General features: G+C 38.2%; 1 protein-coding gene and 2 non-coding genes across 3 annotated transcripts in view; 1 reads left to right on the forward strand and 2 right to left on the reverse strand.

Annotated features, from left to right (window-relative positions):
* Positions 1–16,714, reverse strand: part of LOC126236653 (ionotropic receptor 25a) — a 485,919-nt gene that overhangs the window by 149,464 nt on the left and 319,741 nt on the right. The window lies entirely within an intron of this gene.
* Positions 6,014–6,088, reverse strand: Trnal-caa (transfer RNA leucine (anticodon CAA)). The gene has a single exon. It is a non-coding gene; the product is annotated as a tRNA-Leu (tRNA).
* Trnas-uga (transfer RNA serine (anticodon UGA)) lies at positions 6,745–6,819 on the forward strand. The gene has a single exon. It is a non-coding gene; the product is annotated as a tRNA-Ser (tRNA).

The raw sequence follows: 16,714 nt of genomic DNA on the forward strand, positions 1-16,714 counted from the left end.
GTTTAATATTTAAAATGATGTCTTTGGTTTTACTGCACTGTTGGCACCTGTCTTATTCATTATTGTGTCCCAGACTACTTTGATTTTCTTACAGAATTTTTGGTTTTGGGGCTAAATTATAAACTTTTTGACTGTTTGATTTTTTTAAATATATATTACAGTACATTGGGTAACTTTTGTTTGAGTAGGGTAGCCTGAATTTTTTGATGCAATGTACGATTCTCCCTCTTCTGCCCCCCCCCCCCCCCCCCTTTCTCTCTTTAAGATACCCTTATCCATCATGAGATCCAAGGCTTTTCATTGGTTCCTTAAAGTTGATTTCTGTAAACTTTATTTGGAAAGAAATCTTCAAATACTGCTGCGATTTCATTGCTGAAGGGATCATATTTGGAACTGAAATCTATCTCACAATTGATGTATCTCCAGTTTACATCTTGGAGATATGATTTACAGGATTTTATCATTTCTTCATTTATAAGTGTCACTACCTTTCATTGTGACTGAGTTTTATTCTGACAAATATTGATAGTATTAATAATAAGTCTCTGACAATCTTGGTCAGAGAGACCATGAATAGTTTGATAATTGTGATTGTGTCCCCTTTCCAATGCTATACAAAATTGCTTTTGACAAGGATGCTTGAATTTGTAGTTAAGAAAATTGACTGCTGGGATGAGGTTAAGGTGTACATAAAATTTACCAGGTCTGTCTTCCCAAACCTGTGTGTTAGAAAATTTATATTGAGTTGAGCTGTTTCAAAAAGAGGCCAAGATCCCCTGAAGATGTCCTATATATTGCTACAATTAACAAAGGAGAATTATTTACAAACTGTTCAATAGCACATGATTCAAAAAAGAGAAAAGAGCCATTAGAGCAGTGATCAACCATGCAAACTAGATGTATGTGAACGCTGTGCACTCAATGTAATCACACATGTAGAAGATAAGTACAGCAGCAAAGATAATCTTGGTTCCACTCTCACAGAATGCTAAAACATCCTGAGACATATAATTTTATTTCAAATTCATCTCATTTGTAAAAACAAATAACACATGAAAATCAGCATAAGCTTTATTTTCAGAAATCATAATTATTTTTCATGCTACTAATTTCATTCAGAATTATAATCACATTTGAAATTATCAGCATCATTCTATAATATGCTTTTTGTAATATTCTGAAATTATTTGTAAATATGTATTTAATTTTGTATGAAACTCTTTGGATGCAATATCTCAATGTATTTTAAGATCACTGAACTGTGACTTCTTGAACCTTATTACTTATTGATTCAAGTACTTGGGAGGGAATAGTTTGAGCAGTTGGACTCTGAAGTCGTTCGGTTTTAGCTGTAAGTGTGCTGGTTGATGCTTGTAGTAGTGTAGAATTTGATTTGCACAGTACTGTATAAATATATACAAAATGAAGAAAATATAATGAATGATGAAGAAACAGATACAAACAGTGTTCAAATTTCAAGGAAAAGACCAATAATATTTTAGATGTGACAGTTATTGTTTTCAGCAAGCCGTGATTTTCAATGAGTCAAACATTTTACAAGGAACAGAAAGGAGCAGGTATTGAGTGACTTCCTCCTACTTATTTATTATTTGTACATATTGAGTGATGCAAGCTAAAAAAGTAAAATTGCTTAGAGCTTTTATTCTTCATTGTTTTATGTGATGGTACAGGGAGGATCTGCTCCATTCTGGGTGCTCAGTCCTGAATCTTTTAAAAGAAAGATTTGGATACTGCTGCTTATTTATGTTTTGCAGATCAAGAAGGAGAAATTATTTATGTATTTACATGGGAAGCAGCACAAATGCAAAAATTATGGACTGATAGTCATTTAACAGATAGAAGTGGTGGATGATAATTATCAAGCACAATAATGGAACTGACCTGAGTAACAACAGCAGCATACTTGGACACATCAACATAAGTAAAAAAAATAAATGAAGTGTTTTATTTAATTGAGACATGTGACAAGTTTAGCCAAGATGACAATTTTAGAGCTGAAGATAAAAACTAGAACTGAACTAAAAACTCGACCATGGAGGACTGAAGAGGTGTTGGGCATAAGGGATTTAGATGTAACAATTAAACATGAGAATGAATCATTTGAAGAGGGATATTCAGAATTAAAAAGATTAATACAAATGTTGGATCAAAGGAACAAGTAACACTCAAAATCAGTTGTTTTAAATTTGCAACAAGCAACTAAGGATAAAACTGAGGAAATTATTGAAGAAAATTTACAAATTGTAAAACACTCCCACACAAAAGTTTCATGTTTCAGTCAGTACGTACAAACAATATACACTGAGGTTACTTAATTGGGAAAAAGTATTAGAAGTGTAGTATAAAAAATGATATAGAATCTAGTCTCAGTCATGATATCAAAGAGGTGAAAGATGAAACTAACACAGATAAGCAGAAAAACAAAATTATTTTTGTAAAATTCATACAGAATATCAGAAGCATTAAATTAAAAACTGAGACATGAAAAGAATTATACTGTGTTGCCTGTAGTTAGTGTAAAAATAAAAGGTACAAAAAGAAGACACAGTAAGGTAGTCAAAAATAAATAAACAAATAAATAAAACTTTATTAACATTTACTATTTAAGGAGTGACTTTTACAAGTGAATGTTTAATTGCACCAGATCTCAGTGAGGACCTTATTCTGCTGTATGAGGCCTGGGCCTGTTGAAAAAATTCTGGAGCTTTGTCCACAAAATTTTTCTATACTTATTTTTTAGTTATTGTCCTTGGTCTTTACACCGGGGAAAAACCTGTCCCATGCACCCTCCCACCACCAACTACTCCAGTCCTGTAACCCGGAAGGTGTACACCATCAAAGGCAGAGCCACATGTGAAAGCACCCACGTGATTTACCAACTGACCTGCCTACACTATGAAGCTTTCTATGTGGAAATGACCAGCAACAAACTGTCCATTCGCATGAATGGACACAGGCAGATAGTGTTTGTTGGTAATGAGGATCACCCTGTGGCTAAACATGCCTTGGTGCACGGCCAGCACATCTTGGTACAGTGTTACACCGTCCGAGTTATCTGGATACTTCCCACTAACACCAACCTGTCAGAACTCCGGAGATGGGAACTTGCCCTTCAATATATCCTCTCTTCTTGTTATCTGCCAGGCCTCAACCTCCGCTAATTTCAAGTTGCCGCCGCTCATACCTCACCTGTCTTTCAACAACTTCTTTGCCTCTGTACTTCCGCCTTGACTGACATCTCTACCCAAACTCTTTGCCTTTACAAATGTCTGCTTGTGTCTGTGTATGTGCGGATGGATGTGTGTGTGTGTGTGCGAGTGTATACCCGTCCTTTTTTCCCCCTAAGGTAAGTCTTTCCACTCCTGGGATTGGAATGACTCCTTACCCTCTCCCTCAAAACCCACATCCTTTCGTCTTTCCCTCTCCTTCTCTCTTTCCTGATGAAGCAACCGTCGGTTGCGAAAGCTTGAATTTTGTGTGTATGTTTGTGTTTGTCTATCGACCTGCCAGCACTTTTGTTTGGTAAGTCACATCATATTTGCTTTTAGATATATCCATAATTTGTATTATTTAGCTTGTTGGATAGTGGGTTCAGAGCAAGGCAGAACCAGAAAGGATTTAATGAGTCTCCTTGGCATATTCCACACTTAATCTGTATTGGCTGTGATGTGATATTATTTGAATTTGTTTGGATATTAAGTGTGGTTTTCCAATTTTTCATTACTATGTTTAGGAACTGTATTAATTTAGGATCTACTTTGTATATTTCCAATATCTGTAGTAACCATGAGTGGGGTACACTATCAAAAGCTTTTTTGTAATCAATGTATGCATAGTGTAGCAACCTTTGTTTGGTTTTAGCTTGATATGTCACCTCTGCATCTATTATTATTATTATTATTATTATTATTATAAATTGTATGGCAGTTACACACCAATTTAGAAATACAAATACAATATGTATGAAATTTGGAAATTTACAAACATGTTATTTACATAATTTATCATATTTGGTATAGTGTCCAAGAAGTCAGAGGGGTTTCCAGGGTACAAAGTTTAGGGCCACTCTTCCACAATGTCTATGACAGTGTGTGTCTTGGAAAGCCACAGGTGCAAATCCCAAGTGGTAGTCATTCACCATCTGTATAGTGGGTCACCACTCTTCCATAGCTTTTGGGTCATGAAAATAAAAACTGGTGATGAGATGTGGGTCTCTGGTTATGATGCTGAGATCAAGCTGCATCGAAATTAAAAAATTGTGCATTGATAATGGCGAGGCACTAGCCAAAATTGGGATTTGTGTAATAAAACCTGAAAAAAAAAAGGACAACTGATTGCTGCGCTCTATCGTATATAAATTACATAACAGTCGCTGAGTGCACCCACTTTCTCAATGGAAGGTAACCTGATGACTGTTGTATATACTTCAAGACTATGTCAATTGTGGTGGAGAATGATTTTTTTATCATCACTTATAATTATGCTCATGTCATCTGTGAACAACATAATTTTGGTAGAAATAATTGGATTCTTTATGTCATTTATATAAAGCAAAAATAATAAGAGACCAAGAACACTGCCCTGCGGGACACCTATTTCCACTTTTTTTGCATCTGAAACCCAATTGATTTTCTGGTTATTATGATCTAAGATGGTTTCTACAGCCTGAGTTCTGTCCTGAAGGTAAGATTCAAACTATTTCGACACAAATCCTAGGGGTTATCATGTGCGACTGGATTGAGGACTTCTTGGTAGGGATAATGCAGCATGTTATCTTGGATGGAGTCATCATCAGATGTAGATGTAACTTCAAGTGTGCCCCAGCGAAGTTTGTTGGGAGGACTCTTGTTGTTCATGTAGTGTATTAATAACCTTACAGACAATATTAACAGTAACCTTTTGGAAGATGATGCAATTATCTATAAAGAAATTTGTCTAAAAGAAGCTGCTTAAATTTTCAATCAGATCTTAATAAGATTTCAAAAGTGGTGCAGAGATTTGCAAATTGCTCTAAAAGTTCAGAAATGTAAAATTGTGGACTTCACAAAATGAAAAAACGTAGTGTCCTATGATAGTATCCTATGACTATAATATCAATGAGTCACTGTTGGAATGGGTCAACTTATAAAAGCACCTGGGTGTAACACTTTGTAGTGATATAGAATGGAATGATCACATAGGCTCAGTTGTGTGTAAAGTATGTGGTAGACTTTGATTTATTGGTATAATACAGGGGAGGTGCAATCAGTCTACATAGGAGCTTGCTACAAATCACTTGTGTGGCAGGTTCTAAAATACTGCTCAAGTGTGAGGGAGCTGTACCTGCACCTGTACATGGGATATTAAATGTATGAAGAGATGACCAGCACGAATGATCAGAAGTTTGTTTGACCCACAAGAGAGTGTCACTGAGATGTTCAAAAAACTGAAATGGAAGACTCTTGAAGATCGACATAAACCATCCTGAGAAAACATATCAACAAAATTTCAGTGTCTGCAAGAAAAATTATATGAACTGAGCTGATAACTACTTATTTACATTTAAAAGACTGTTACTTATTGAAAAGGAAATTAACATTTGTAAAAGATTGTATTGTGCTATTGCAAAATGCTATGTAATTTTTATGATATTAATTGCTGTAAGAAATACTGATAAATGAACACTTGAAACTTCCTGGCAGATTAAAACTGTGTGCCCGACCGAGACTCGAACTCGGGACCTTTGCCTTTCGCGGGCAAGTGCTCTACCAACTGAGCTACCAAAGCATGACTCACGCCCGGTCTCACAGCTTTACTTCTGCCAGTATCTCGTCTCCTACCTTCCAAACTTTACAGAAGCTCTCCTGCGAACCTTGCAGAACTAGCACTCCTGAAAGAAAGGATACTGCGGAGACATGGCTTAGCCACAGCCTTGGGGATGTTTCCAGAATGAGATTTTCACTCTGCAGCGGAGTGTGCGCTGATATGAAACTTCCTGGCAGATTAAAACTGTGTGCCCGACCGAGACTCGAACTCGGGACCTTTGCCTTTTGCGGGCAAGTGCTCTACCAACTGAGCTACCGAAGCACGACTCATGCCCGGTCTCACAGCTTTACTTCTGCCAGTATCTCGTCTCCTACCTTCCAAACTTTACAGAAGCTCTCCTGCGAACCTTGCAGAACTAGCACTCCTGAAAGAAAGGATACTGCGGAGACATGGCTTAGCCACAGCCTTGGGGATGTTTCCAGAATGAGATTTTCACTGTGCAGCGGAGTGTGCGCTGATATGAAACTTCCTGGCAGATTAAAACTGTGTGCCCGACCGCAGTATCCTTTCTTTCAGGAGTGCTAGTTCTGCAAGGTTCGCAGGAGAGCTTCTGTAAAGTTTGGAAGGTAGGAGACGAGATACTGGCAGAAGTAAAGCTGTGAGACCAGGCGTGAGTCGTGCTTCGGTAGCTCAGTTGGTAGAGCACTTGCCCGCAAAAGGCAAAGGTCCCGTGTTCGAGTCTCGGTCAGGCACACAGTTTTAATCTGCCAGGAAGTTTCATATCAGTGCACACTCCGCTGCAGAGTGAAAATCTCATTCTGGAAACATCCCCAAGGCTGTGGCTAAGCCATGTCTCCGCAGTATCCTTTCTTTCAGGAGTGCTAGTTCTGCAAGGTTCGCAGGAGAGCTTCTGTAAAGTTTGGAAGGTAGGAGACGAGATACTGGCAGAAGTAAAGCTGTGAGACCGGGCGTGAGTCGTGCTTCGGTAGCTCAGTTGGTAGAGCACTTGCCCGTGAAAGGCAAAGGTCCCGAGTTCGAGTCTCGGTCGGGCACACAGTTTTAATCTGCCAGGAAGTTTCATATGAGCGCACACTCCGCTGCAGAGTGAAAATCTCATTTTGGAAATGAACACTTCTTTCAATAGTTTTGTGAAAAACTTTTATGCTAAATGTAACTGTATATAGTATTATTTGGTCAAATATCTAATAATCCACTTATGTCATTTACAAATATCAGTTTGTTTTACGTAACTGGGTTCACAATAACACTTAATCACCATAACTTCTATACCAGTACACATTGAACAAGTTTTACTTTTAAAAGTCACTTGTTGAAGATACCTTGGGCAACTTTCTTATTTAGGTTAAGAATTATGTTCACATTTACATGCTTGCAAAGTTCTTTGTGTTTTATTGTAATATAATTGATCAGTGCATTCATCTCTGTCACATATTGTAAAATATGATACTTACATCAAATTCATGACACAATCCACTGAATCAGAGTCATAATTTTATATTTCCAATAATTCAACTTCCTCATTGTATTTTTCATAAAAATAAATAACACATGGAAATTAATATTAACTTCCAGAATGAGATTTTCACTCTGCAGCGGAGTGTGTGCTGATATGAAACTTCCTGGCAGATTAAAACTGTGTGCCCGACCGAGACTCAAACTCGGGAGCTTTGCCTTTTGCGGGCAAGTGCTCTACCATCTGAGCTACCGAAGCACGACTCACGCCCGGTCCTCACAGCTTTACTTCTGCCAGTATCTCGTCTGCTACCTTCCAAACTTTGCAGAAGCTCTCCTGCGAACCTTGCAGAACTAGCACTCCTGAAAGAAAGTATACTGCGGAGACATGGCTTAGCTGGAGGATGTTTCCAGAATGAGATTTTCACTGTGCAGCGGAGTGTGTGCTGATATGAAACTTCCTGGCGGATTAAAACAGTTTTAATATCCGCTGCACAGTGAAAATCTCATTCTGGAAACATCCCCTAGGCTGTGGCTAAGCCATGTCACTGCAGTATCCTTTCTTTCAGGAGTGCTAGTTCTGCAAGGTTCGCAGGAGAGCTTCTGTAAAGTTTGGAAGGTAGGAGACAAGATACTGGCAGTTGTAAAGCTGTGAGGACCGGGCGTGAGTTGTGCTTCGGTAGCTCAGATGGTAGAGCACTTGCCCGCGAAAGGCAAAGGTCCCGAGTTCGAGTATCAGTCGGGCACACAGTTTTAATCTGCCAGGAAGTTTCATTAATATTAACTGTATTTTCAGAAAACATAACCATTTTCCATACTACTAATGTTATTCAGAATTATGATTGTGTTTCAAATTATAAATGCCATTCTATGATGCGTTTTTAGTGATAATCTGACACTATTTGTAAAAGAAGTATTTAATTGTGTATGAAACTCTATGGATGTAAAAGATCAGTGTACTTTAAGACTGTTGAACTGCGACTTCTTGTATCTTATTACTTGTTGATTCAAGTACTTGGGAAGTTATGGCATAAACAGCTGGACTGTGAAGTCATTTGGTTTTGGCTGGAAGTGAATTGGCTGATGTTTGTAATAGTATGGAGTTTGATTTGTTCAAAATTGTGGCAGTATGCATGAAATTAAGAAAATAAAATGAATGATAACGGATAGCAGTAGTGTTCAGTTTGGTTTCAGATGGAAGTAATCTTGTTGATGTTGGTAGTAATATGGAGTTTGATTTCTTCAGTATTGTGGAAATAGATATGAGATGAAGAAAATGAAATGAATGATGATGAAACAGATAGCAGCAGTGTGCATATTTCAATAACAAGCTCAATGATATTGCTAAACAAGACAAATTATTGTTTTCAGTGAGCCAAGATTTTCAGTGAGCCACAAATTCTATGAGAAGCAGCAAAAAAGAGGTATTGAGGGTGTTCCCTCCTTGTCTATTTATTATCTGCAAACACCTAGCCATGTAAGCTACCAAAGTGCACTTACTTTGAACTGCTGTCACCAAGAATAATTACTTTCTTATGTAGTTCTGGTTTTTGGGTAGATGGAGATGGGACAACTGAAGTAGTGACTTGTTGTATAGGCATGTCTTCATTGTGAAGCTATGTGGGGATATTACTGATGCCACCACCACTAATATCTTCAGCATCAATTTTCATTGACATCATTCATACTTGATTTCTTATTTATTTGCATTAATAAAATTTCTTGTCCTGCATTATTCACACTGTTCTTTCTCATCTTGTGGTTCAAGAGAACTACATACTGCAGTGTTGAACTTCACTTTTGGTTGCTTTCATAAACAGATTGAACTATCTAGCAGATACTTTATTCTGTTCACTTTTTTCTTCTTTTAGTTTTGTAATATCCATTTCTGGAGCACTGATTACAAACTTTAAGCTAGTTATGCATGCATTCATCTTGGTAATACCATCCTTGCACTTATTAAACATTTTCCTTTTTGCATAAAGATTCACTTTTTTATGGAGAGATACATGTCAAGCTTTTATCCTACCCACCATGTTTAAGATATCACAAGAGCTGGAATTACTTCAAACAGGACTCTATTTGACTACTACAACTTTCTATTAAATGTCATTTCTCGAATACAAAGGTTTGCTGTCACAAAAATTGTCTCTCCCTTAACATATGCTCAGATATTGTCTTGGACCGTAAACTTTTTTGAAGAACATCAAAGTTGGTCCTATTGTGTGCAACCTCTCTTTTTAAAGAAAATATAAACATTTTTTGCAAGGAAGAGATAGGATAGTTTAGTTTGTATAGCATGTTACCTGCTAGTGTCAATAGAGCAGCTGTAAAGATAGTTTCAATTTATACTGAAAAATTATTCTGAAATAAAACAACAAAGAAATAACTAACTGCTATTATATGGGCAACTGAAACCAATGCGAATAAAATTAATTTTCCATAAAAGAAAAGCATGATGGTAAGCAAATCATAAAGAAAGTAATGTTTCTTTAGAGGTTCCTAGTTAATTAAGCTGTAAAGACAATAGGTAATGAATTAATATAACTGGAAAATCTATGAAATAGTCTTTAAAAGCAATGAAATCGTCCCAATAACTGCCTACAGCGAGTATAAAAAATATTCAGTGACAAAGTTATTCTAGTTTTGGAGCTTTTTTATGAGATGAATGTTTCTGTCAAAAACAAGTAGATTCCAGCTTTTTAATGCTATAATGTTTATCTCCTACTTGAAACATGCAAATAAGTTAAATATGAAAGACAATGTGACAGTTTAAGAGATGTTTTAAGGAGTCATTCCTTTTGACAAACAACAATTACTTGGGTACTTAACAAGAAGTATTCAGGCAAAAATGTTTTATCTGTTTAATAGTTTCTGTGGGCAAAACATTGTGCTAATGTAGATGAAATATATCTATGTACTTCTGGAAAGTGTTCTGGCACAAAGAAATTTGGTGCTGAAAGTTGTGTTGAGATAAGTTAATATGGTTTCAGTAGTCTTGCTGCAATGTACGTAACACTCCCACTCTCATGCATGAATTATCAAGACGAAAACAATTTGCTAATGAAAATTTCATAGGTAAGGGCACACAATAACACACACTTTGTGTTTTTCATCTACACTTTTGATCATGACATCTGTTGGCATTTGGACCACTTGACTTGGCAGGCCACTGTGATCCACCATTGTGATATAATTCATTGGATATAGAATGACAGTCTCTCTTTTTTGAATGTCCTGACAACAATGGGCTTTCATCTGTAGGTCATATGTTCTCATTCACTAATCTTCCAGAATATCCAGTCATTTACTGCAGTTACATTAGCAAGTGGTAGAAAATTGTCATGTACCACCTAAGGTTTGTAGGGTCATTCTCGTACAAGGCAACCGATCCATCAGGTCAGCTCCTCCCATGTGCTTATTATAAATTCCAATACAGTGGGGTCATTTGATGTCTGCAAACTTCTTTTCCTTTTGACTAAACCAGTTAGCAGCCCCTTTAGGTTCTCTTCCAACATATGATGATAGAAGAGCTACTAGTGAATAGTCAATCCGTCTCATGAGAGTAATGTCATCCATTTATGTTGCTACTGAACAACCACTGCATTGCTTTTTCTGTAATTCTTTCCAAAACTTCAGTTTTCTCTCTGCTCCCTACAGTCTGTATTTGGAAAAGGTTCCAACATATCACATGGTTAGCTGTTTCAGTTTTAGCACCAAGGGAATGCTACTGAAAAGATTGGCAGCAGAACATTGTGGTTCTTTCCAAGACTGTCATGACACAGATGAAGCCCAACAGCTCCTGCAGCCCCACATTGAGAGGCATCATTTCATCCTTCTCCACCTTGAAACAGTTTGAAGCAATACACATAACCAGACACACCTGTTTGAATGCACATTTTGTAGCCCCATTTCTTAGGTTTCTTAGGCAGATACTATTTGAACGATGATCTCCCTTTGAATGGATTTACTTTCTCATCAACACTGTGAAACTCCTCAGATTCAAAATGCTTGTGACAGTTGTGATTCATGACATCCAAAATTGGCTGTAATCTGACAGCTTTTTCAGTATTGTCTTGAGAAGTTGTAGAAACGTCTTTGAAATGAAGGAAATGGTGCAGTTCTTCATATCTCCTGTAAGATATAACATCAACAATCAAGTTCATGCATAAAGCAGTTTCCTCAGACCAATAATGTCATTTCCTCAGATACTGCAAATAAATAATCACTAATGTTATACTGAAATATGTCACCAGTTCAGAAACATGGGTGGAGAAATATTCTTTTCCATTCTGATCTGCTGAACTGTTTCAGCTATGAAGCTCTTTGGAAGTAACACTATAAAGATATGAAGGGGACTTTCTCCAGAAATGCATACTTTTGCTTTTCCAGTAAATAGTTGAACACTGATTGAGTTGCCTAATTCAATGAACCAAATCAGATTCCTTTTTATAGATTTTGTTGATATTCCTGGTTCAGAATGATCTCTTTGAATTTCAGTTTCAAATCAGTGTTATTTGTTGCACTTGTTTCAATGTTGTGAATATCATTATTTGTATTACTTGTTTCTGAAGACACGTAACAAGTATCAGTGATGGGTGTCCACTTCAGATGATGTCACAGTCAGAGTGATCACTCCAAACCAAGACATTTTCAGACACAGGTCACATATCAATGAACAATTTTCACAACACAACTTTGTGGTCAAACCGAGAACAAAGTGACAGAATTAAGCTTCTCATGTAGCAACTACAGTAGAAGCCTGATATACCATGGATTCAGATATAATGCAGTATGAAGTGTGTCACCCAAAACAAAATATCATATAAGAATGATTTTTTCCACTCTCACTATAGTTTCTAAACTTGAACAAATATTATTACAGTCTACATGGAGTCTTTCTGCACTATAATTTATTGCTGCAACCTCCAAGCTCTCTAAATGATTAGCAAAATAGATGGATGTAACTAAATTCAACCTTTAGTTTGTGTTATCAACAATCAAGACTGTTGCTGGACAGAACCTTATTATATATCTCATGGTTAACATGGTGACATACGAGGGTAGACCCAAAAATAACCAGAATTTTTTTCTAGAAAGCGTATAGTTTATTGTTTTCAAACACAACCTTAATCTCCTTCAAAGTACACTCCATTAGCATTAATACACTTGTCCAAACGTTCATTCCAGTGTTCGAAGCCCCTTTTAAATTCGTCCTCTTTGATATCTGCTAGCACTTTCATGACATTGCGTTTTACGTCTTCCACATCCACAAAACGCTTCCCTCTAAAGTCTCTTTTCATCCTCGGGAATAGGAAGAAGTCCAAGGGTGCTAAATCTGGTGAATAGGGCACATGGGTCAAGGCAGTCATCTTTGTTGAGGCCAAAAACTGGTGAACGCTGAGGGCCGTTTGCGTGGGAGCGTTGTCATGATGCAGGAACCACATGCCAGAATCCCACAAAGCCGGACGTTTTCACGACAAACTTCTGCGAAGCCGTTTCATAACCTCCAAAAGAATTGTTGGTTAACTTTCTGCTTTTTAGGGACAAATTCAGAGTGTACAATCCCTTTTATGTCAAAAAAACAGATCAACATCGTTTTCACATTCGATTTCACTTGTCGAGCTTTTTTTGGTCGACGTGAGCCAGGTGACTTCCATTGTGATGACTGTTGTTTACTTTCTGGATTGTACCCATGGCATCATGACTCATCACCTGTAATGATTTTGTTGAAAAAATGTGGATCATCTTTGAACATGTCCTTCATTTCGAGACAGGCTTGAACGCGACGATCCCAAATCGATGGTCAAGATGTGCTGAATTGAGCTCCAGGACAACCTGGACAAGTTCTCGAGTTGCTCGATTGTCCGGCATCGATCTTCACTGATGAGATCACGGATTTTGTCACTGTTGTCTTCACTTCAAGCAGTTGAAGGTCGAGTAGAATGGGACTGATCTTCAACCACCATTTATCCTTTTTTTGAACCAAGAAAACTATTCTTACACTTGCGTTTTACTAAGAGCATAGTCTTTGTAGGCTGTCTGAATCATCGCAACAGTTTCTGCTGCATTCTTGCCAAGCAAGTTACAAAACTTCACTGCCCCACACGCACGTTGTTAGTAAGAACTAGCCATTTCCTCATGTCACGTCTGCACTGTATGCACACTCAAAAACTGCTAAAGAAACCACACTTCTCACTGTTGGGTGACATCACATGGCAGAATGACTCAGCAGAGCTTGTACAACAACCTTCTGGCAGTGCAACCTGCTACCACAAGTACAAGATGTGCAGCATTATGATTCTGGTTACTTTTGGGTCCCCCCTCGTAGTCAACAAAGTGACTATGCAACAACGCTAGGCAAAAATCGAATTAAGCACAACTATCATGTGAAACATAAATTAATCATTCATAGCATGGATTTTTAAGTGCTTGTTACAATGTCACATAAACAGAAATTGTACTCTTTGAGTGATAATTTAAAACTTATTGATGGTGTGAAGAATGGTGAAACTAAAGCAAGTCTATCACTTGAGTATCACATACCTGAAGGAACAATCAGGGGATGGATGAAAGAAGAGAATAAACTTAGTAGTTTTGTAAACACATTTGAAAGTAATGTGGGAATAGATACAAAAAGGGCAAATTAAGAAAAGACAATGTACTTGATGTATGCCATTATAGGTGGTTCTTAATAAAGAGAAGTGAAGATGTGCCACTTCTGGGACCAATTATCAAAGTTCAAGCTGAAAAATTTCACTTTGATTTACATGGCAACAGAGATATAGCTGCTGACAGACGGTTTTCAAGAGGGAAATGCTGCCAAAGACCACTGAAGGAGAAAAAAGGCTTGTGAGAGTGTATCTGCTTCACAATTTTCTGAAATTCTACAGAAATTAATGGCAGCATGTTATAGTCTTAGGTGGAGATTTCAATTTACCAGATATAGACTGGGACACTCAGATGTTTAGGACGGGTGGTAGGGACAGAGCATCGAGTGACATTATACTGAGTGCACTATCCGAAAATTACCTCGAGCAATTAAACAGAGAACCGACTCGTGGAGATAACATCTTGGACCTACTGATAACAAACAGACCCGAACTTTTCGACTCTGTAAGTGCAGAACAGGGAATCAGTGATCATAAGGCCGTTGTAGCATCCCTGAATATGGAAGTTAATAGGAATATAAAAAAAGGGAGGAAGGTTTATCTGTTTAGCAAGAGTAATAGAAGGCAGATTTCAGACCACCTAACAGATCAAAACGAAAATTTCTGTTCCGACACTGACAATGTTGAGTGTTTATGGAAAAAGTTCAAGGCAATCGTAAAACGCATTTTAGACAGGTACGTGCCGAGTAAAACTGTGAGGGACGGGAAAAACCCACCGTGGTACAACAACAAAGTTAGGAAACTACTGCGAAAGCAAAGAGAGCTTCACTCCAAGTTTAAACACAGCCAAAACCTCTCAGACAAACAGAAGCTAAGCGATGTCAAAGTTAGCGTAAGGAGGGCTATGCGAGAAGCGTTCAGTGAATTCGAAAGTAAAATTCTATGTACAGACTTGACAGAAAATCCTAGGAAGTTCTGGTCTTACGTTAAATCAGTAAGTGGCTCGAAACAGTATATCCAGACACTCCGGGATGATGATGGCATTGAAACAGAGGATGACACGCGTAAAGCTGAAATACTAAACACCTTTTTCCAAAGCTGTTTCACAGAGGAAGACCGCACTGCAGTTCCTTCTCTAAATCCTCGCACAAACAAAAAAATGGCTGACATCGAAATAAGTGTCCAAGGAATAGAAACGCAACTGGAATCACTCAACAGAGGAAAGTCCACTGGACCTGACAGGATACCAATTCGATTCTACACAGAGTACGCGAAAGAACTTGCCCCCTTCTAACAGCCGTGTACCGCAAGTCTCTAGAGGAACGGAGGGTTCCAAATGATTGGAAAAGAGTACAGGTAGTCCCAGTCTTCAAGAAGGGTCGTCGAGCAGATGCGCAAAACTATAGACCTATATCTCTGACGTCGATCTGTTGTAGAATTTTAGAACATGTTTTTTGCTCGAGTATCATGTCGTTTTTGGAAACCCAGAATCTACTATGTAGGAATCAACATGGATTCCGGAAACAGTGATCGTGTGAGACCCAACTCGCGTTATTTGTTCATGAGACCCAGAAAATATTAGATACAGGCTCCCAGGTAGATGCTATTTTTCTTGACTTCCGGAAGGCGTTTGATACAGTTCCGCACTGTCGCCTGATAAACAAAGTAAGAGCCTACGGAATATCAGACCAGCTGTGTGGCTGGATTGAAGATTTTTTAGCAAACAGAACACAGCATGTTGTTATCAATGGAGAGACGTCTACAGACGTTAAGGTAACCTCTGGCATGCCACAGGGGAGTGTTATGGGACCATTGCTTTTCACAATATATATAAATGACCTAGTAGATAGTGTCGGAAGTTCGATGCGGCTTTTCGCGGATGATGCTGTAGTATACAGAGAAGTTGCAGCATTAGAAAATTGTAGCGAAATGCAGGAACATCTGCAGCGGATAGGCACTTGCTGCAGGGAGTGGCAACTGTCCCTTAACATAGACAAATGTAATGTATTGCGAATACATAGAAAGAAGGATCCTTTATTCTATGATTATATGATAGCGGAACAAACACTGGTAGCAGTTACTTCTGTAAAATATCTGGGAGTATGCGTGCGGAACGATTTGAAGTGGAATGATCATATAAAATTAATTGTTGGTAAGGCGGGTACCAGGTTGAGATTCATTGGGAGAGTGCTTAGAAAATGTAGTCCAGCAACAAAGGAGGTGGCTTACAAAACACTCGTTCGACCTATACTTGAGTATTGCTCATCAGTGTGGGATCCGTACCAGATCGGGTTGACAGAGGAGATAGAGAAGATCCAAAGAAGAGCGGCGCGTTTCGTCACAGGGTTATTTGGTAACCGTGATAGCGTTACGGAGATGTTTAATAAACTCAAGTGGCAGACTCTGCAAGAGAGGCGCTCTGCATCGCGGTGTAGCTTGCTCGCCAGGTTTCGAGAGGGTGCGTTTCTGGATGAGGTATCGAGTATATTGCTTCCCCCTACTTATACCTCCCGAGGAGATCATGAATGTAAAATTAGAGAGATTAGAGCGCGCATGGAGGCTTTCAGACAGTCGTTCTTCCCGCGAACCATACGCGACTGGAACAGGAAAGGGAGGTAATGACAGTGGCACGTAAAGTGCCCTCCGCCACACACCGTTGGGTGGCTTGCGGAGTATGAATGTAGATGTAGAAATGATCATCAAATTGTGATGAAACAGCTCTTTATTATTGATTGCTTCCAGCCAGATTCCTTGATTTATTTTTTTTTTAAAAAAGGGAAACAAGACAGGCATGAAAATGTATAAAGACAGAATAATCCAACTCTTTCTCACAAATAAATATGGCAGCCATTAGCTGAAACCTC

This window comes from Schistocerca nitens, chromosome 1 (genome assembly GCF_023898315.1).
Source record: "Schistocerca nitens isolate TAMUIC-IGC-003100 chromosome 1, iqSchNite1.1, whole genome shotgun sequence".
Lineage (NCBI taxonomy): Eukaryota > Metazoa > Arthropoda > Insecta > Orthoptera > Acrididae > Schistocerca > Schistocerca nitens.